Source organism: Mauremys reevesii, linkage group 23, assembly GCF_016161935.1.
Source record: "Mauremys reevesii isolate NIE-2019 linkage group 23, ASM1616193v1, whole genome shotgun sequence".
Classification (NCBI taxonomy): domain Eukaryota; kingdom Metazoa; phylum Chordata; order Testudines; family Geoemydidae; genus Mauremys; species Mauremys reevesii.
Genome location: NC_052645.1, coordinates 74,152 through 94,987, shown reverse-complemented (window position 1 = coordinate 94,987; position 20,836 = coordinate 74,152). Strand labels below are relative to the sequence as shown.

At 52.6% G+C, this 20,836-nt stretch overlaps 4 non-coding genes across 4 annotated transcripts; 3 read left to right on the top strand and 1 right to left on the bottom strand.

The window, feature by feature from the left end:
* Positions 1 to 1,934: 1,934 nt before the first annotated feature.
* Positions 1,935 to 2,016, bottom strand: TRNAS-GCU. Its single transcript has one exon. It is a non-coding gene; the product is annotated as a tRNA-Ser (tRNA).
* A 3,832-nt stretch (positions 2,017 to 5,848) lies between these two features.
* TRNAS-UGA lies at positions 5,849 to 5,930 on the top strand. The gene has a single exon. It is a non-coding gene; the product is annotated as a tRNA-Ser (tRNA).
* Positions 5,931 to 6,985: 1,055 nt separating this feature from the next.
* On the top strand, positions 6,986 to 7,058 carry TRNAF-GAA. The gene has a single exon. It is a non-coding gene; the product is annotated as a tRNA-Phe (tRNA).
* Positions 7,059 to 19,384: 12,326 nt separating this feature from the next.
* On the top strand, positions 19,385 to 19,456 carry TRNAY-GUA. Its single transcript has one exon. It is a non-coding gene; the product is annotated as a tRNA-Tyr (tRNA).
* Positions 19,457 to 20,836: the final 1,380 nt, after the last annotated feature.

The window sequence follows — 20,836 nt, the reverse complement described above, 5'->3', positions numbered from 1 at the left end:
AATAAAACCACCTTGACAAGAGGTCTAGAGCTTTTTGCAGCAAACTCAAAGTGACAAATTGTCAGTCTAAATGCTGCTGGTCATTATATCACCATAACTGGCCTCCACCAGTATCCCACCATGCCTGCCGTGAAATCACCTGCCCTGCATTCCTGCTACAGAGGTTGGGTCCCTCCCCTTTCATAGCTCCAGAAAGTTCTGACAGCTGAGCTGCTATTTACACTGGAATTAGGTTAATATAACTGCATTGTCAGCCTAAGTAATGTAATTACTCCAACCTAATTTTGTAGTGTAGACCTGTCCAAAGAATCACACACACACCTTGGGACCAAAACTTCACCTATTCCTCTGCTTTACAGAATCCAAACATGAGCAAAGCTTGTCAGGGCCCAGTGGGGATTGGCAGAGATTCAGGTGTGGGCAGACACAATGGCTTAAATAACCACAGGTGTCATAGTTTAGCTGATTAAAGCACCTGTCCTGTAAACAAAAGATTCTGGGTTCAACTCCCAGTGGTACCTTGAGGAGTGGCTTTTGGGGCACCTGGTATTGGCTACTGTCAGAAGACAAGATTCAGAGCTAGATGGACCTATGGTTTAAATTACACTCACAGGCACTGATAATAGAGTTACTGAAAGTTTGGGTGTTAAGAGCTGATAGGTCAGTGGTCCACTCCCCTCAATGAGGTTTTACCATTTCCACTTGCTAAACTCCTTCCCAACCTCTATAAAATTACAGTGCAGACATATGGGCTTGAGCCCAATCTCTGAGGCCCCATGAGGGGCGAGGGTTTCTGAACCCAGGCTTCAGTGTGAACACAAATATCTGCACCACAGTTTTAGCCCTCAGCTTTAGCTCCAGGAGCCCAAGTCAGATGACCCAGGGCAGCCCTGCTGCCATCTTTATCCCAGGAGAGATGGACTCTAAGGGTACGTCTCCACTGCAATGGAAGCCCAGGTGTGGCACGCTGTGCTCAAAGCAGCACCCTGCAAGTCCCATATTCACCACTCTCATATAATGATGAGATGGTTTGTACAAAGTCTGCATGGTGAGGTGTCATTTCAAAAGTCTTGATCTGTTGAACATTAATATCGTGTTGGATTGTGTGTGCTCGCATTGGTTGGGAAGTTATGAAGTTTTGCTCTGTGTGCGTTACTGAGATATGTTATGAGGTTGGGAAATGCCCCCCACCAGCCTTTCAGGTGTGACAGTGGAGGAGCCAGACTCGCTGCTGGCCCATTGAAGGGATCCACACTCCCAAGGACTAGCCCAGGAACCGTGTACAATGCAGGCTTCTCCGAGATAGCACAGCGAAAATTGACATTGCTTGACTCACATCGTAGCAAAGGAGCTTCCTAGCAAGTTGGAAGAAACTATGAAAGAGGGGAAGAGACATCATGACTTGGCCTCTCTCCCCCACAACTCAATACCTGTAAACACATCTGGAGGACAAACACTGAACTGAGATGAATCAGAAGAGAATAATAATAATAGATTCAAATCAACGTCCCCAAACACACTAGTATGGGTGTTTCAGCAGAAAATTTTCAGTCTGGGGAATTTTGTTTTCTCAGTCAGACCTTGCCAAGGGAAGCAGGGAGAAAATGTTGGAGTTGCCTCCTTCAGAACAGCTTGGTCTAGACACTAGCTCTGGTTCACTGCTCTGGCCTTGCTCGGGTTGAGGATATTTTAATAATTTGGGGAGGTGCCAGGGTGGTTGAGGGAGATGAGGAGGATGTTCCCTTTTGAGATAAAAACTAAGAAATACAGAACTAGAGAATTTTTTTTTTTTTTAGAAATCTGGGATTTAGACATTTTATTTAAAGTAAGGGCGTTCTGAGTTTCTGTTTGCAAGAAGTACCATTGTTTGATCTGTCATTGTACCAAATGGGGAGATGGTTGTCTATAAAGGATGGGTGAAGACTAAATGCATCCGATAAGGATGGGATTCGAACCCACGCGTGTAGAGCACAATGGATTAGCAGTCCATCACCTTAACCACTCGGCCACCTCATCAGAAGTGTAAAGAAAAGGACAGGAGGAGAAATCTAAGGCCGGCAGAGACAGGGGCAATAAGGCATTTTTAAATACTAAGCGGAAGCAGGGGCTGAATGAGCTCCCTCCTCACATCTAGTGAGGAGCTGGGGGAAAGACTTCAGGAACAGACGATGTTTGCATAGACAAACCTACTCTGCCTAGATATGCAGCATGATGGGGCCACTTTCCCAAAAATGACCAGTTTTGGCTGGTGGCAGGTTACAAATCACTTTAGGATTGAGTGGAATGAAATGTTATTATCCTTCCTGCATGAGTGAAGGGCAGCAGAACATACCTAGTCGGTCCTGATGGAGGGGTAGGTGGGTGAGGAATAGCTTTTATTGGACTTCATAGAAGTGATTGAGAACATCACCCTAAACCAGTGGTCCCCAAACATTTCACACTGTGCCCTCTTATCCAGTTGGGGGAGGGCAAAACCAGAGCTTGAGGGATTCAGCCCTGGGTGGTGGGGCTCAGACTTTTGGCTTCAGCCCCAGGCCCTAAGAAGTCTAATGCCAGCCCTGGTGACCCCATTAAAACAGGGTTATGACCCACTTTGGGGTCCTGACTCACAGTTTGAGAACCACTGCTCTGTGCTAAAGGGAGAGAGTTTTCCTGTGGGTGTAGTTAATCCACTTCCCCAAGAGATGGCAGGTATGTCAGTGGGAGAAGCTATATCAGTGGGTGTGCAAGCTGTGGTGTTTGCCACATTTAACAAGTTTAATCAAACCCCATTTTTAAAACCATCTGTAGCCTGGGAATGGCAAAGGACCTCGATGAAGGAGGGTCTGTCCTTTAAAGTCCTGGAGATCATGAGTCCATGCTTTTGCCAGCATGGGAGTATAGCTGAGTGGTAAAGTGCTTGATTGCAGATCAAGTGGTCCTTGATTCAACCCCCAGTGTTTTCTTATAACCTTCTTTCTTTTTTTTAAAAAAAGGAAAACATTTTCATTTTCATTCTCCATTCTGTTCAGGAGCTCCACTGTACAGGGTTGCTTGATATGGATGTAAACACTCAACATTTCACTGTCCAAATGCATAAATACCTAGCAAAGCTGTCTATCAGCTGAAATCAGTTTCAGTCCTCAAAGTGTCAATTTATGTTTTCATCAATTAAACAAAGGTATCATATGAATGTACATTTGCAGATCCCTCTTCTCCAGGAGCTGTGCTGTGCAGAAGAACAAGAGTCACATCCAGCTGCAGTTCAGGAGTCTGATAACCAAAGAGCTGTTGCCAGCTCAAAGAGCCTGAGGCGGAGCAACAGCAGGGTTCATTGCCCGGTGTGCGTAGCACTAATTGACACACCAGGGTGGAGAAGCAAAACCAGGTTTGTTTGAGCCCAAATAAGGTGCCAGGGAGAAAAAGCATCTCAAATCCTGCACACTGCAAGCGCAGGCGGGTCCCAGCATTTATACCCCACTTGTTTGTGTAAGCCTTTGTTTGGTTTTCCTCTCACCCTCCCTTCACAACAGCAGTTACTTTAAACATTACATTTCAGCGTGTTAGAAAAGTTCTCATTCGCATGCTTATCTATGGCCTTCACAGCACAAACACATACAGATTTTCCTCCCCTCTCCTCCTCCCCGCCGCTTCTGCTGTTTTAAACTCCTGCATTTGCAAGCTGAGACAGCTGACAGTTACACATTTTGCTTGCTGTCTGTTAGCATCTTAGGCTGGTTAAAGTTCACAGCATGGAAGACCTCTGGTTCACTCAGGCCTGTAGTCACAACTTTGGTTTACTTAGGCCTAGTGACACCAACAGAGCCAATAAATGTTCTGAGGGCTGGAGAAAATGCCTTCTAGTGAGCTATTGAACAAGCTCAACCTGTTTAGCTTATCAAAAGAAGATTGAAAGGTGACTTCATTGAAGTGTTGAGGGGCCTTAATGGAGAGAAAAGATTGGATATGAAAGGGCTCTTGAATCTAGCAGAGAAAGGCATAACAAGACCCAGTGGCTGGACGGTGAAAAAAGACAAATTCATATTACAAATAAGATGCAAATATTCAACAGCGAGGATGATTCACCACAGGAACAAGTTACCAAGGAAAGAGGTCGATTTGCCATCTCCTGATGTCATTTCATGAAGACTAGATGCCTTTCTGGAATGTGTTTGCCCCAAAGTAGCTCTTGTGTCATACAGGAGGCCTGTGATATGCAGGGGGTCAGATTAGATGCTCTAATGGTCTCTTCTGGCCATCAAGTCGACTAATTTCTGAAAAACTGAGTGTAGCATTGGGAGCAGCGTCTGATGTTTTCCTGTCTAGCCGGCTTGCTGCCTAGAACGAATGCTCCTTGAGTGGGGTGATCCACAGGGAGTAGCTCAAACCTGCAAAGTGCCTGGCCAGGGGCAGGACATTAGCACAGCAAGGGAGGGGTGTGGCAGTGACATCACAAAGGCCTTTTGCAGGACCTCAGACTATTGGTCAAAGGTGGTGGGGAGGTGGTGACCTCACAGAGAGATGCTGACATCAGCCAGGCAGGACAGGGGCGAGGGGCCAGGGAAACCTCAGAGACCCTGTGGCTTTGCTTCAGCAAGTCTCCTTCTCCAGGTCTCTCTTTGAGGACTGAGAGAGTATTCGGGTTCACGGACGTGAGCGCCAGGAGGAACCTCTTTCGACTTTTCTCCTTCCCTTTTAGTGATTTTACTAGAAAACAGACGTCCCAGTTTAGAAGGTAAGAGCCTCCTCGAGGTTTGAAACCTGTTCAGTCTGATCCATCTGGTGACAGTTGAATTCTAGGCATGGAAAACACGAACTTAAGGAGGCAGAATTTTATTTCGCACCTGGGATTTTGTCCCATAGAATCACTGTGGTCATTAGGGTTTATCCTTTTTGTTTCACCTTTTCCTCCATCCATCCCTTCCTCCTTTCTCTTTGTCTCTTGCTTCTTTTGTCCTTTCACCTGTTCCCCTCCCAACACCAGGAGCGGTGTGTGTGTGTGTGTTGCAGGGGAGTGCTCTGCAGCTCCCACTGTGGGAGGTCCACCCAAAAATGTGGGGCTGAAATAGTGCTCGGGCAGTGAACCCCACCAGTGACCTGGGCCATCCTTTGGGCTCTCTGGTGAGAACCCTCAGCCTCCCGTCCTCAGTCTCTACCCTGATTGGCTGAGCAGGGGGTTATTGACAGGGAGGAGACTCAGGTCCTTGTTCTCTTTTAAGACCAAGGAAATAAGTCAGAACCAGTCATACGTTTGACAAATTTTGCTGCTTCTCTTCATTAATGGTCTCTGAGCAGTTTATGATTCTCTCTAACATTGCAGTTCTCCTCAAATGCTTGCTGAATAATTACTGTGCACTGTTGTTGGTCTGGAGCTCATCCGAGAGCACTTTATTCAGGTCATTCAATGTGTGAAATTCAAGGTCTGATGGTTAGTTTGAAAATCAGGGCTCTTGGGTCCTATTCCCAACTCTGCCACTGGCTGGCTGTGTGACCTAAGACAAGTTAATTCTCCTTTCTCAGCCTTAGCTTCTCCCTCTTTCAAGTAGGGATAATGATGATCCGCTCCTACCTACCTCATGGTGGGTGGAGGACGGGGATCCATTGGAGAGTGTCACTAGGAGTATCAGAGGGGCCGTGTTAGTCTGGATCTGTAAAAGCAGCAAAGAGTCCTGTGGCACCTTATAGACTAACAGACGTATTGGAGCATGAGCGACTGCACATGGCTAAGCAAAGAGAATAAACCCCAAATCCCCCCCTGTGCTTTGGGAGCCAGGTTTGCCGTGGAAATCCTGTAGTTCAGATGACTTCACACCTGGGCATTGTGATTCTTTACCAGTTTCTCTGGCATTGGGGCAGTTTTGTGCTCAGGGCTGTGATGGCCGAGTGGTTAAGGCGTTGGAGTTGAAATCCAATAGGGTTCCCCTGCGCAGGTTCAAATCCTGCTCACAGCGAGGCCTGTGTTTTAGCCAGTCCCTCACCCGGGCAATACCTCTGTACAACCCCCTGAGACACTCTCAATTCTCTCCCCACCCCAAGTAAATCCTGTTCTGCTCCTTTCATAGAGATCCCTGGGACACCCCCTCACACTGTGTCCCTGAGGGGTCAGGCAAACTCTCAGTGCCTGAAGCCTTGCTGACAAGCTCTTTCTCTTCCCCTTCAGCGCCTCCCACTTGCCAGTGACCAGCTGTTCAGTGGGGTGCAGGAGGCGCTGGGCGGGGAGGGGGAGGAGCAGGGAGAGGAAGAGGTGGGGGAGGGAGAGGAATGGGGCAGGAAGGTGCAGGACTGGAAGAGATGGGACAGGGGTGGGGGCTTGGGGGAAGGGGTGGAGTGGGGGAAGGGCCTGGGGAGAAAAGGGGGGCTTTGTCACAGACCCCTCTAGGTCCGGCCCTGAAGGGAAGCACTGACTCTCACAGTGACAATACAACTGACCAGCATTGCGGGGGAGGCTGAGGGAGATCCGCACTCATCAGGTCTCTTCTCTCCCCCACGGTGAGCCAGACACTGCTCTCTCCTGGCTCTCACTCTAGCAGCTGGATGCCAAGGAGCCATTTCCCCATAGGAAGTGCATTGAGTGCCCCTGTGGTGCTGGGGGGCTGGCGCTGCTGCTGCCTGTGGGGCTGGCAGGGGGGCTGATGTCTGCACAGACTCTCAGCTGCCAGGCCGGAGGGGGCACTTGGGACCTTACCAGACTGGCTCAGTGAAGACGGGGGGTTGACAGAGCAATACAGACGCTCTCCAGAGCACGGAGCAGCAGCCGCCCATGCAGCCAGGCAATGAGCATTTCCCACAGCCTGGAGCCGAGGGGGAGGCGGCAGCTGCTGTTCCAGCTCCTCGGGGACAGGCCCTGTCAGCCAACAGCCACTTCTTACTCCCCACAGCTAAGGGCGTCGGGTTCCTCCGGTGGGGGTGTGGAGCAGCCGTTCGTTTTCCTGTCCTTTTTGTGTGCAACTGCTGACAAAAACATCCCAGACAGAGAAGTAACAGGCCAAAATACTTCCATACAGCTGCTGAAGTAGCTCAGTTGGGAGAGCGTTAGACTGAAGATCTAAAGGCCCCTGGTTCAATCCCAGGCTTTGGCAGGCCCTTTCTTTGGTCTTTGTGCAGTGGTGCCTTGTTTTCTGGGAGCACAGCAGTGCCTGCACCCAAGGTGAGTCCCTGAGCTTGGGCTCTGCAGTAGGAAAACATAGAATGGACTTCTGCCCCTAGTTGGCCCACCTGACCTTTAACAAGAAGAGATGGGAGCTGTCTTTCCCAACATGGCAGGAAGAGAGTGAGGCAGGAATGGTGCCAGAGGGCTGCTGGGCAGTGACAGGCAGGGATTGGGGATGGAAGCGCCTCTGCGCAGCTGAGCAAGGGCAGTACCAGGGAAGAGGCCATCTGTAAAAGTGACCCAGCAACACCTCTCCTCCTCTGGGCACCTAGAGCAGAGGCGGCTGGTGCTGACAGCTCCAAGTGAAGGCTTAAAAGCTACAGAGCAACTGAGGGCAGGGCCAGAGGAGGGCAGGACCATGCCTATGCATGGCCACCAGACGGCCACAAAGACACCCAGCCAGCCTGCTCCCTGCCATGCCAAGCCCCCACTGAAGACGTGCTTAATCCACTTGCTGATCAGGAGGAAAACCTGTCAAAATCTGTGTGCGAGGAGAACACACTTGGCTTGGAAGGAGAGAGGAAAAAGAGCGAGTGAAAAAAATAACCAGTGAGAGTGAGAGAGAGAGAGAGAGAGAGAGAGAGAGAAAAGAACGTGAAAGGCAGAGAAAGAAATAAAGGGAGAGAAAAAAAATTAGAAAAAGAAGGAAAGAAAGGAAGAGCATGAAAGGTAGAGGGGGAAAAAGAAAGCAAGAACATACAAGCTAGAGAAGGAAAGGAATGAAAAAGAACGAATGAACCACAAGCGCTAGCTGAAGCTGGAATGGGAGAGTCAGAGAAAGGACAGACTGACCCGTTAAGTAAGGTTGCACCCGATTCTCCATGTTGGGGGCACAGTCCTCCCATTTCCGTCCTGGCCCTGCTTGGGTTGACCATCCATAGGTGTCTACTGGCACTTCCATGCTGCGAGGAGGGGACTAGCCCCCCCATACCCTCCCCTCGGGACACGGGCTCTCCCCAATCCTGACCCCCTTCCTGCACACTCCTGGGAATGGGGGAAGGTGGGGGGAAGCCGTGTGCTGAGCAGCACCGTGGGTGTCTCTCTCTGGGGCGAAGGAAGAGGATATTTTTTGTACCAGAAGGAAAGAGCAGGGGGTGGGGTTGTTTGTGGAGCCGGGGCGCACACCAGAGAGAAGAACTGAACGCAGCCCAGCGTGAGCCCAGTGCCAGTTGGAGCCGAGACGCCCATACCTGGAGGACCATCTCCAGAACCTGCCTTGATGGTGCCGTCCATCACCGCTCCCACATGGAGCTTCCCACCTAGACCTGCCTGGACGAGGTGAGGTGGTGCACTGGCAAAGGGGGCGGTTTGAGCAGGGTTCTGTGTGTGTGTGTCTAATTTTGGGAAGTGAAGTCACAAACTGCTTGGGCTGGTTTCCTATTGGTGTGACCGATTTTTGCAAAGCTTCCCCCCCCCGCCGCCCCACATCTTCTTTTGGCACTAGGGCTTTCTGCGCTGCCGTTGACAAGGCAGAATCAAGGCCCCCGTTGGGCCAGGCGCTGCCCAGACACAGCAAGATACATGCCATGCCCCAGAGAGTTTACAGGCTCCATACCCAAAAAGTGGGAGGAGAAACAGACCCAGTGTCACACAGCAGCACTGAGAGCAAAACCCAGGAGTCCTGGCTCCTCCTGCTCTAACCACTAGACCCCACTCTGCTCCCAGAGTTGGGGCCAGAACCCAGGAGTCCTGGCTCCCCAGAAGGGGGGGAGTGGGGTCTAGTGGTTAGAGGAAAGGAAGATGGGTGTCAGGACTCCTAGGTTCCAGTCCCAGCACTGGGGTTAGAGTGGAGTCTCGTAGCTTAGCACAGGTGGGGCTGGAGCCAGGACTCCTGGGTTCTTCCCATCCCCCCTTCTCCCCCCCCCCAAACCATCTTGCACAGCAGGAGGGAGCTGGGCAGGAAGTGGTGATGAGGTGAAAACTACCAAGAAATGCAAATCCTAAAAGGAGACTGTGCCAGGAACCGAGTGGTGCACAAACCATGGCCTCATCTCCACCTCTAACCCCGCTCCCCTTGGCTGGCACTGGATTGTGCCCCCTGTGCCCCCCCCAATCCACCCCCTGAGAGCCCTGGGGGGCAGGGAATAGCCATGGTGCTGGGCCCCCCATCCAATTGAAGTATTCAGTGTTGCAGTGACCCAAGGTGTGTGCACAGAATGGGGATGGAGTGTGTGTGTGTGTGTGTGTGTGTGTGTGTGTGGATGGATGGATTGCTTTCTGCATGTATTTGTATATGTGTGGTTTTCTGTAAGGGTTTTGTGGGGGGGGGGGGTTATTACAGCTGTGGGGGTTGTGTTTGTGGCTGTGCAAGTGTGTATGTTCATGTGGCTGGATTTGTGCATGTGTTTGCATCTGTTAGCAGTTGTGTTGATGTTGGCTGGATTTGTGCGGGTGTTTGTGTATATTAGCAAGTGTGTGTGTGTTTGTGTGGCTGGATTCATGCATGTGTTTGTGCATGTTTGCAAGTGTGCGTGTGTGTGCGCGCATGTGCTCTGCTGCCCTCTTTCTGCGCAACAACCGTTTCTCTATATGTCACAGCCCCCATACCGTCGACCCCGGTGGTGATTTCCCCATCTTACAAGGGCTGGCTGCCCTGACCCTTCTCCCCTCTGCGGAGTGTGGCAGGGGCTGCAGCTCACCCCCTGTGGGGCAGGAGGGCCCAGGTGCGGGTGCTGGCTCCGATGCACCTGGAGAGCAGCTCAGGTGAGGTGGGGCAGGGCGTGTGGTGTCCGTTCTGTGTTGCCTGGTGCTGGGCTGTTGCACAGTCCCCAGCCACGCCGCACAGCGCACCCCGAGAGGGGGCAGGGGGCCAAGCAGATGATCCAGCACGAGGGGGAGAGGATGTGTGCTTGGGGGGACTCCAGTGACAGTGAGTTCCACAGGCCTCGGCGCAGGCTGCATGGGGCAGGAGGTCCTTGTGTTGGGAGCAGTGAGAGTGAACTGCGTGCAGTTGTGTCTCTGAGCATGATTGTGAATATTCTGGTGTGTGTGGCTGGAGGTGTGATTGTTTCTCTCTTTGGGGGTTGGGCTAGCATGTCCCTCTGGGTGTGTTGTGTGTGAGTGTTCTTGGGATTGTGTGAGTGTCTTTGTGCGTCAATATGTGTGTGTGTCACTTGCTGCAGGATACAAAATTCTGCAAAGCCGCCAACACACACACACACAGAGTGGGGCTCAGCCCCACCAGCAGGGGGCAGCAGGGACACACACGTCTCTCCTGGGCCAGCTTGGACAATTTCCCATCACGACCCGGCACAGCGCTGGTGCCCCCGCACGGGGGTGGGCAGCGACCGGGTGGGGGGGGGGCAGATGTGCTGGATTCAAAAGGAAGCACTTTGGGAAAATCAGTCACGGCCCTTAGCAGAGCTGAGACACGGACCCAGTGACCCCTGCACCACCCTGGGAGGGGAGTGGGGTTGAGTGGTCAGAGCAGGGAGGGGGCTGGGCAGCAGGACCCCTGGGTTCTACCCCTGGTCCTGGGAGTGGAGGGGGTCTAGAGCAGGGGGACTGGAAGCCAGGACTCCTGGGTTCCATAGGGGAAACTGTTTTTTCTTGTGCTCCCCTCCCTAGAGATCCCAGCCCAGCCCCCTAGTGGAGAGTGAGTGGGAGCCGGGGAAGTTGCTCTCCCACTTCAGAAACATGATTCAACCTCCCCTCCCCCATGGGCTGTGACATCATGGACCCCTCCCTCCCCAAGGCAGACAATAGAAGCCCCGCCCCCCCCAGAGATGGGGGGGTTTAGTTGCACCCACAACAATCCCACTCATGGTTGCAAAGAAACCCCACCCCCACAAACCACTGCTAGGACAGGATCTGCTGCTTTCTTTTCACCAGGAGCTGCTCCCGGCCAGGCACCACACCCCATTCACACGCCTTTGGTCACTATGCAGCTCAGTGGCAATCACTGCCCCGAAGTGACTCCGGCGCAGGCACCCACAGCACGAACTCCCCACACCGGATTCTGTCCACACGCAGAGAATTCTCTCCGCCGGGCTCCTTCGGTTCCTCTCGCTGCTCCCCGTCCTGCCGCCAGACACTGCTCATCTGCATAGCCCCGCCCATGGACACGTGACACCTACTGTCGTTCTGGTCTCCAGTGAACGAGTCGCCTGCAGAGAGTGAGCACGTCACCGGACGTCACAGCCCCAGCGCACGTCACAGCCGCCGGGCGGGGATTGTCTGTGAGCCCCGCGCTGGGGGCGGGGCTTCAGGGAGAGACCCAGCCCCATAGACAGACTGGGGCAGGGAGACATTGCGGGAAGGGAGGAGGGGATGGGGAGAAGGGGAGGAGAGACCCAGCCCCATAGACCTGCAGGGGCAGGGAGATATTGGGGTCAGGAGGAGAAGGGGATTGGCAGAGACCCACCCTGGGGTGCAGGAGAAATGGGGTGGGGTAGAGGGAGACATGTCGGGTGGGGTGGGGTGTGTGAAATGTTGGGCCCGGGAATCTGAGTCACTCGCAGGACATGTTGTGCAGGGGGGAGCACAGGGGCAGGGAGAGAGATCCAGCCCCACAGAGCCCCAGAGGGATATTGGGGGCAGGGGAGGGGATGGAGGGGGGAGAGACCCAGCCCCATAGACCCCTAGAGGCAGCAGGATATGGGGGGGTAGGAGAAGGGATGGCAGAGGAGACACCCATCTCCATAGACCCCCAGAGGCAGGAAATGAGGGGAGAAGGGGAGGGAGGGATCCAGCCCTATAGACCTGTAGGGGCAGGGAGCTATTGGGGGCAGGAGGGGAGAAGGGGGGTTGGCAGAGACCCAGCCCCGGGTGCAGGGGAAATGGGGTGGTTTGGAGGGAACTGGGGAGGAGAAGAGACACAGGGCAGGACACATGTTGGGACAGGGAAACTGACTCACTCCGAATACATGGGGAGCAGTGCAGGGCGGAGGCAGATCATGCTGGTCCCAGGGTAATTTCGGGGGGCTCTGATTCCCACTCAGCCGGGGCTCCTCTGGGCGGAGGAGCCCTGGGGTGGGGCGGGTGCAGGGGCTGGGTGTGTGTGTGTCGGGCTGGGGGAGCTGCCTGGGCAGAGGGGCTGGAACCAGGGGCGGCTCCAGGCACCAGCACACCCAGTGCCTGGTTGGGGTAACAATCTGCAGGGGGGGCTCTGCTGGTCACCCCGAGGGCAGCAGGCACCCCAGCCCTCCCCACTCTACTCTCTCTCCACCCACCCTCCCAGAGCTGGGGGAGAACCCAGGAGTCCTGGCTCCCAGCCCTGCCCCTCCCCCGTATTCCCATATGGTTCCATCCAACAGCCCCCCCTGCCCCTGAGTGGGGAGAGAGGAGGCCAAGGGAGAAGCAGGGGGGGAGCTGGGACACAGGAGTTCTGGTCAGGAGCCGGAGGGGGCGGGGCCGGGGCTCTCTGGGGCGGGGCGGGGATGAGGAGTTGGGGGCGGTTGACCCAGGGACCCGCCCTCACCTGGGCTGGAGAGGACGGAGGCGCCCCGGGGCAGGCTGGGAGCTGTAGTTCCTGGCTCGTCTCAGAGCGGAAGTGACAGACAGTTGCTCAGGCAACGCGCCCCCTCCCGGTGCACACTGGGAAGCGTAGTTCTCTCTCTCTCTCTCTCTCTCTCTCTCTCTCTCTCTCTCTCTCGCAGCCTCTATGGGAGGAGGGGCCGTCACTTCGCCGCGCCCCTCCCCGCTCCCTGATTGGCGGAGAGAGCGCGGGACAGAGACTCGGCGCGTGGGGGAAGGCCCCGGTTCCCTCGCCCCGAGGCTTCGCTACCCCCGGGCGCGCTGGGGCCTTGGGGATTCGAATCCCACGTGGTAGCCGGGCGGGGGGGGGGGTGCACAGGGCAGAGGCCTCCAACCCCGCCCCCAACCTGCCCCCGCAGTGCCCCCCCCTCCACTGTGACCCTCCCGCCATCCTCTCCGCTCTGCCTGGCTTTTCCCTTCCCCCCCCCCTCCTCCTCCTCCTCCTTCCCGCTAGTGGAAAGTGCTGGGAGAATCCCCCAGCCAAAGCTGCTCTGACAGCGCTAAGCAGCATCTGACCATTCCAGGGCGGAGCGCACGGCCCAGGAGGGGGAGGGTTTGGCTCTGGGATTTCACTTCAGCCCAGTCTAGAGAGAGGGGCCCAGCCATGGAGTTTGGCTCAAGAAGACCAAGTCTCCAATTTGTTAAGGGCGTTTTGAATTCCAGTCCTGTGCTCCAAAGTGCTTGGTGTCAGTTGCACATTTTAGCAGCCTGCTCTCCACTCCATCTTCCAAATCATTCATGAAAATATTGAATAGTACCGGACCCCGGACCGATCCCTGCCGGACCCACTAGGTGCACCCTCTCCGTTGGACAGCCAGACATAGAAAAGGGCTCTTGGAGTCTGGGCTTTCAACCAGCTCTGCACCCACATGACACTGATTGCATCTAGACCGCATTTCCCCCCTTTGCTTGTGAGAATGTCCTACGGGACTGTGTCAAAAGCCTTAGTAACACCGAGATAGATCCCATCTCCTGTTTACCCACCTCCACGAGGCCCGGAACCCTGCCGAAGAAGGAAAGAGGATTGGTTTGGAATGATTTGTTCTTGACAAATCCATGCTCACTTGTCCTAAGAACCAAAGTATCCTGTAGGTGCTGCTGACAAACTGATTGTTTAAGAATGTATTCCAGTATCTCTCCAGCTGTGGAAGTGAGGCTAGCTAGTCTGTAAGTCCCAGGGGTCTCTTTGTTCCCCTTTTAAATATAGGTCCTGTCTTGTTCATGGAGAGGAAGATGTTCTTTTTCAGGGATCTCAGACGAGAACTGGGGCACAACGCCTGGTTTGTTAAGGCCACAAAAACAGAGGCAGGAACCTCTTCTCTCCTGCTGGCAAAGAACGCCAGGTACCTAAGAGACAGGGACTCACATCCCTGAATGAGCTTTAAAAAACGCAATGGTTAAAAAGTTTGGCTCTGACCATTTCTTGTTTCCACAGACTAGACATTTTAGCAAACTTTAGAATTCCTTGGTGCTAAACACCGAGAAACTCCCCTTTCTCCTTCACAGAGGGCTTTAACGTCCCTTATCTCACTCAGGCTCACAACCGCCCAGAGTTCGAGAATTGTCCCTGTTTCCATTGGACAGATGGGGAGGAGTCTGAGGTACAGAGAAGGGAAGTGACCTACCCAAGGGCCTACACAGCAAGGCGGTGGCAGAGCCAGAGAGAGAAGCCACCAGTCCTGACTCCTGTTCTAACAAACAGCAAAACCCCCCAGAGGCAGGGATAGAGCCCAGGAATCGAGATGGTGGGGAAATTTCATTGAAACCATTTCTGTCAGAAAATCCCCTTCAGACTAAACCAGTTTGTTTCTCAAAATCAAAACAAGTGGGATGAAAGTTCTTAGCAAAAATATTTTGTTGCAAAACAAAAGCATCTCCTGTTTGTCAGAGTGTGTTAAATTGTCTCGTCGCACACAAAGAGGAGACACTTAGATCACAAACATGAGATAAGATACTTCAGTCTGAGCTAAGTAGTTGCTGCTCTTAACAATTTCAAAACAAAAAAAAATACAAATCAAATAGACTATTTCAGCTATTCTATTATGTCATAATCTGATCGGAGTAAACATGATAGAACACCTCATATTATGCACTACTCCTAGTGACGCTCTCCAATGGATCCCCATCCTCGACCCACCGTGACGTAGTTAGGAGCGGATCATTATTATCCCTACTTGAAAGAGGGAGAAGCTAAGGCTGAGAAAGGAGAATTGACTTGTCTTAGGTCACACAGCCAGTCAGTGGCAGAGTTGGGAATAGGACCCAAGAGCCCTGATTTTCAAACTAACCATCAGATCTTGAATTTCAGACATTGAATGACCTGAATAAAGTGCTCTCAGGTGAGCTCCAGACCAACAACAGTGCACAGTAATTATTCAGCAAGTATTTGAGGAGCACTGCAATCTTAAAGGGAATCATGAACTGCTCAGAGACAATTAATGCAGAGAAGCAGCAAAATTAATCAAACATAGAACTGGTTCTGACTTATTTACTTGGTCTTAAAAGAGAACAACAAGGACCTGAGTCTCTTCCCTGTCAACAACCCCCTGCTCAGCCAATCAGGGTAGAGACTGAGGACGGGAGGCTGAGGGTTTTCACCAGAGAGCCCAAAGGATGGCCCAGGTCACCGGTGGGGATCACTGCCCGAGCACTATTTCAGCCCCACATTTTTGGGTGGACCTCCCACAGTGGGAGCTGCAGAGCACTCCCCCTCAACACACACACGCTCCTGGTGCTGGGAGGGGAACAGGTGAAAGGACAAAAGAAGCAAGAGAAGAAGAGAAAGGAGGGAGAGATGGATTGAGGAAAAGGTGAAACAAAATGGACAAACCCTAATGTCCCCAGTGATTCTAAGGGACAAAATCCAGGTGTGGAATAAAATTCTTCTTCCTTGCCTAGAATTCAACTGTTTTCCATGCCTAGATTTCAACTGTCACCAGATGGATCAGACTGAACAGGTTTCAAACCTCGAGGAGGCTCTTACCCTCCAAACAGGGACGTCTGTTTTCTAATAAAATCACTAAAAGGGAAGGAGAAAGAGGTTCCTCCTGGCGCTCATGTACATGAACCCGAATACTCTCTCAGTCCTCAAAGAGAGACCTGGAGAGGGAGACTTGCTGAAGCAAAGCCACAGGGGTCTCTGAGGTTTCCTGGCCCCTCACCCTGTCCTGCCTGGCTGATGTCAACATCTCTCTGTGAGGTCACCACCTCCCCACCACCTTTGACCAATAGTCTGAGGTCCTGCAAAAGGCCTTTGTGATGTCACTGCCACACCCCTCCCTTGCTGTGCTAATGTCCTGCCCCAGGCCAGGCACTTTGGAGGTTTGAGCTACTCCCTCAAGAACAAATGGATATAAATTGGCAGTCGGGAAGTTTAGGCTTGAAATTAGACGAAGGTTTCTAACCATCAGGAGTGAAATTCTGGAACAGCCTACCGAGGGAAACAGTGGGGCGAAGGACCTCTCTGGCTTTAAGATTAAGCTTGATAAGTTTATGGAGGGAATGGTTTGATAGGAGAACGTGATTTAGTCAATAGGTCAATAACGTGCAACCACTGGTAATTAGTACCAAGGGTCAATGTTGGGATATTGAAAGTCTTTTTCCTGAGTGTCTGGCTGGAGAGTCTTGCCCGCATGCTCGGGGTTCAGCTGATCGCCATATTTGGGGTCGGGAAGGAATTTTCCTCCAGGGTAGATTGGCAGAGACCCTGGAGGTTTTTCGCCTTCCTCCGCAGCATGGGGCAGGGGTCGCTTGCTGGAGGATTATCTGCTACTTGAAGTCTTTAAATCAGGATTTGGGGACTTCAACAGCTGAGTCAAGGGAGAGAATTATTTCAGGAGTGGGTGGGTCAGCTTTTGTGGCCTGCATCTTGCGGGAGGTCAGACTAGATGATCATAATGGTCCCTTCTGATCTTAAGTTCTATGATTCTATGATTCCCTGTGGATCACCCCATTCAAGGAGCGTTCGTTCTAGGCAGCAAGCCGGTAGTTTTGGATCATCTGCAAATTTTGTCAGCTCACTGTTTAGCAGGTTGTTTATGAATATGTTGACTAGTACTGGCCCCAGTACAGACACCACTAGTTACCTGTTTCCATCCTGAAAACTGACCGTTTATTCCTACCCTTTGTTTCTTGTCTTTTAACCAGTTATTGATCCATGTGAGGACCTTCTGGAGGTGAAAGTAAGCCAGTATGTTCCGGTATGGGGTACCGGCAAGAGCCGGTATGTTATGCCAGACCGGCCCGGCTTCCCCAGGCTGGTGATTTAAAGGGTCCAGGGCTCCCTGCAGCGGCTGGAGCCCTGGGCCCTTTAAATCACCTCCCAAACCCCCCTGCCAGAGCCCCAGGCAGCAAATCACTGCTGTGGATGCTGCTCTCTCCCGCTCTGCGAACACAGAGCAGGGGTGGCAGAAGCTTCCTTACAGTGGGGGGGCACCATTGTCTGAACTGTGGCACCCCCATGACACCCCTTCCCTAAGGACCCCCACTCACACCACCTCTCCCCCCGAGGCCACACCCACAGATGCCTCTTCCCCAAGACTGCACCCTCCCCCCGACATCATTTGTCCTAACAGCCAGTAAAGAGTGGTGGGGCCATGGCCCTCTAAACCCCCTGTTCCAGCCCCCCTGACACAGAACTAATCAGGCAGCAGTGTGTGCGACAGAGAGTGCTGTGCTGAGCTGAGCCAGTGAGAGAAGGGGGGCTGATGTCGGGGCTGTCCCCCTCCCCCTGCCTCAGGACTGGTTGCTTCCAGCAGCTGTCTGAGCTTAGAGACAGTGTGCGACACACTCACTCTTCCGCAACGCACACACTGTCTCTCCCCCCCACTCACACATGCTCTCTACCCCACCACGCACATTGCAGTTGAAAAGCAGCTGGCAATCTAGTAAGATGCCCATGGAACAATGGGATAGAAACCTGCATCATGTGATGCTGTACCAGCCCGTGAGGCATTGCAAACCCTTCCCAAAGCACCCTGCAGCCAGCTGCACAGTGGGATAGCTACCACAGTGCACTGCTCTGTGGCAATCCAAGAGATGCTAGCATGGATGTGCTCTGGTGACACAGGGGCATAGGGTGGACATGCAACAGCTGTTCAATTAAAACACCTTAACTAAAGCCATGTTACTCTTTTATGTAGACATAGCTTAAGAGTGAGACAAGACCCAGCTCCATTGAAACTAAAGAACTGCAACATCCTTTGTAGTTGCAGGATTTGCACCTGTGCAGGGAAACACCGATGGATTTCTAGTCTATTGCCTTAACCACTTGGCCACAATTACTTGCTGGATATGTGGTTCTCACTGCACTCTAGTTCTGTTCTCACTGAGTGATCAATTCCAGTTGTTTCCTCAGACCAGCTTCCACAACACACCCACTGCTGTGCCCTTGTGTAAGGGTGTCCATGGCTGAACTGCAAGAATTCCTGCTCCTTTCCCTTCTGGCTGGAGCATGAGGAGAGTGCGTTTGTGGTTAATGATGTTGCTGTAGCTTGTTGTCCATTTCCTGCCCTGATCATTCAGACAGTTCCTTTCCCGTCATATCCCCAGTACCTCAGTGATTGCGATAGCAGGGGGCAGGTTTTCTCTGGGGCACTGAGCTTTGCCAGGGGGTTGGTGTCTCCTTTCTTTCCTCACCCTGGAGTAAACTCAGCTTTTTATTCCAAAGAAAGAGGTGGACAGGGTGGGTCTCAGGGAAGGGGCAGCGAGGTGTGGGCAGGGCAGGTCTCAGGAGGGGGGCGTGTGGGCGGCGATGGGCAGGTGGGTCTCAGGAGGGCAGAGAGGGGTGGGCGATGGGCAGGGCAGGTCTCAGGAGGGGACAGAGAGGTGTGGGCAATGGGCAGGGTGGGTCTCAGGGAGGGGGCAGAGAGGTGGGGCAGCAGGCAGACCTTGGGGTAGGGGTGAAGAGACGCGAGGAGGCCTGGGGGAGGAGAGGAGCGAGCGAAAGGTGGACCAGCAGGCCTCAGCCAAAGAGCAGGGGTGGGAAGTGGCCAAATGGGAGTGAGGGCGGAGCACAGGTGGGGCCTCGGAGGGAGCAGAATGATGGGGGAGACAGCACCACGGTCTGGGCAGGGGCCACCCACAGGAGTCAGGAGGCCTGGGGCAAAACAATTTCAGGGGCCCCTTCCATAAAAAAAAGTTGCAATACTATAGAATCCTGTATTCTCCTGGGGGCCCTGCAGGGCCTGGGGCAAATTGCCCCACCTGCCCCCATCTGGGCGGCCCTGCCCTCAGCCTCACCTCGTCAGTCCCCTGCCCTCTCATCATTTTTGTTGCCCTCCCCTAGACTCTCTCCACTTTGCTTCTGTAGTGGGGGGCGGGGGGTGAAAACTGGACGCAATGCTCCAGATGTGGCCTCACCAGTGCTGACTAGAGGGGAATAATCACTTCCCTCGATCTGCTGGCAACGCTCCTACTAATCCAGCCCAATATGACCAGTTACCCATATTGAATGCAGACACAGCAATATCTGATACATTGGTTCCTGTCTATTCAGGAGGTTATTTCCCACCTATTCATAAATAATGAAGCTGCTCTAAGCGGAGGGGAGAGAGCTGTCCCATCCGTGTAGTTAACCCATCTCCCCGAGAGGTGGTAGCTATGTCAGTGGGGGAAGATATGCTGGTGGGTGTGCAAGCTGTGGTGTCTACATGTGTATATAAAGTTTAATCAAACCCCATTTTTTAAACCCCTGTGGTCTGGGAATAGGAAAGGAGCTCTCTGAGGCAGAGCCCGTCCTTCAAAATCCTTAAGATCATGGAGTCCCATATGCAAATGTCATGGGGTATAGCTCAGTGGTAGAGTGTTTGACTGTAGTTCAAGTGGTGCTTGGTTCAAATCCAAGTGCTCCCTTACAAGCCTGTTTCTTTAATAAAAATAATTTAATTTCTAGGGGTACATCTACACTATGGAACTATTCCAAATTTGTATAAACTGGTTTTGTAAAACAGATTGTATAAAATCGAAAAAGCGCGCCACACTCAACACATTAAATCGGTGGTGTGCGTCCATGGTCCGAGGTTAGCATCACCCCTGAGTACACTGTGGGTAGCTATCCCGATATTCCCACTGCCCCTTGGAATTTCCAGGTTGAGATCCCAGTGCCTGATGGGCAAAAATCATTGTCTAGGTGGTTCCCAAATGTCATCAGTCACTCCTTCCTCTGGGAAAGCAACGGCAGACAAGCATTTTGCGCCTTTTCCTGATTGCCTGGCAGATGCCATAGCATGGGCAATCATGGTTTGTTTCGCCTTTTGTGACTGTCACCGTGATGTCTACTAGATGCCAGCTGACAGAGGCGATTCAGCAGCACTACACAGCAGCATGCTTTTGCTTTTGCATAATAGCAGAGATGTATTACCAGCCATACTGCACCATCTACCAATCCATAAATTGGTAAAAGATGAGCATGGCTACCAGTCGTTTTGTACCATTTGCTGCTGTCATAAGTGCCCCTGTCTGCTCTAGCCAGGGGTGCAAAGTTAAATTGGGAATGACTCCCAGAGTCAATCCTCCTTTTGGTATCTAAAATAGAATCAGTCCTGCCTAGAATATGGGCAAGTGTACTAGAGAACTGCTGTATCAGAGAACCAGAGAGCACAGCTGCTCTGTGTCAGATCCTGCAGAAATTATGAGCTGTATGCTATTCACAGGGGGTGCTCCTGCAACAACCCCACCTGTTGATTCCGTTCTCCCCCAGCCTTCCTGGGCTACTGTAGCATTGTCCCCCAACTTGTGTGATGAAGTAATAAAGAATGCAGGAATTAGACACACTGACTCATTAGTGAGAAATGAGTGGAAGGCAGCCTCCAGCTGCTATGATAGTCCAGACAGGACAGTAAGGAGTGTGGAGGAGAGGAGCCCAGCATCCCTCTGCTAGTCCAGAGGCAATTGAATCTTTCTTACACATGAAGGCTTGGGGCTGATGGAGCTCAGCCCCTGTTGCTATGACAACAATGGTTATCAGCCATACTGTACCATCTACCAGGAAAATTAGGCCAGGCACCCTTTGATAGACCTCACCGATGCTAGTCTGCATGGTTACCAGTCCTTTTGCACTGCCCCATGTGCCAATAGGCTGATGACAAGGACGGATACCACTCGTATTGCACCATCAGCCACCCATGGCAGGGGGGGGAGCAAGGATGTTGGTGTTGAGTGCTGCAGCATCGGGTCTATCTGCAGCATTCAGTAAAGAGAGGGTGACATGTTCAAGAGTCAAGAGAGGATTGT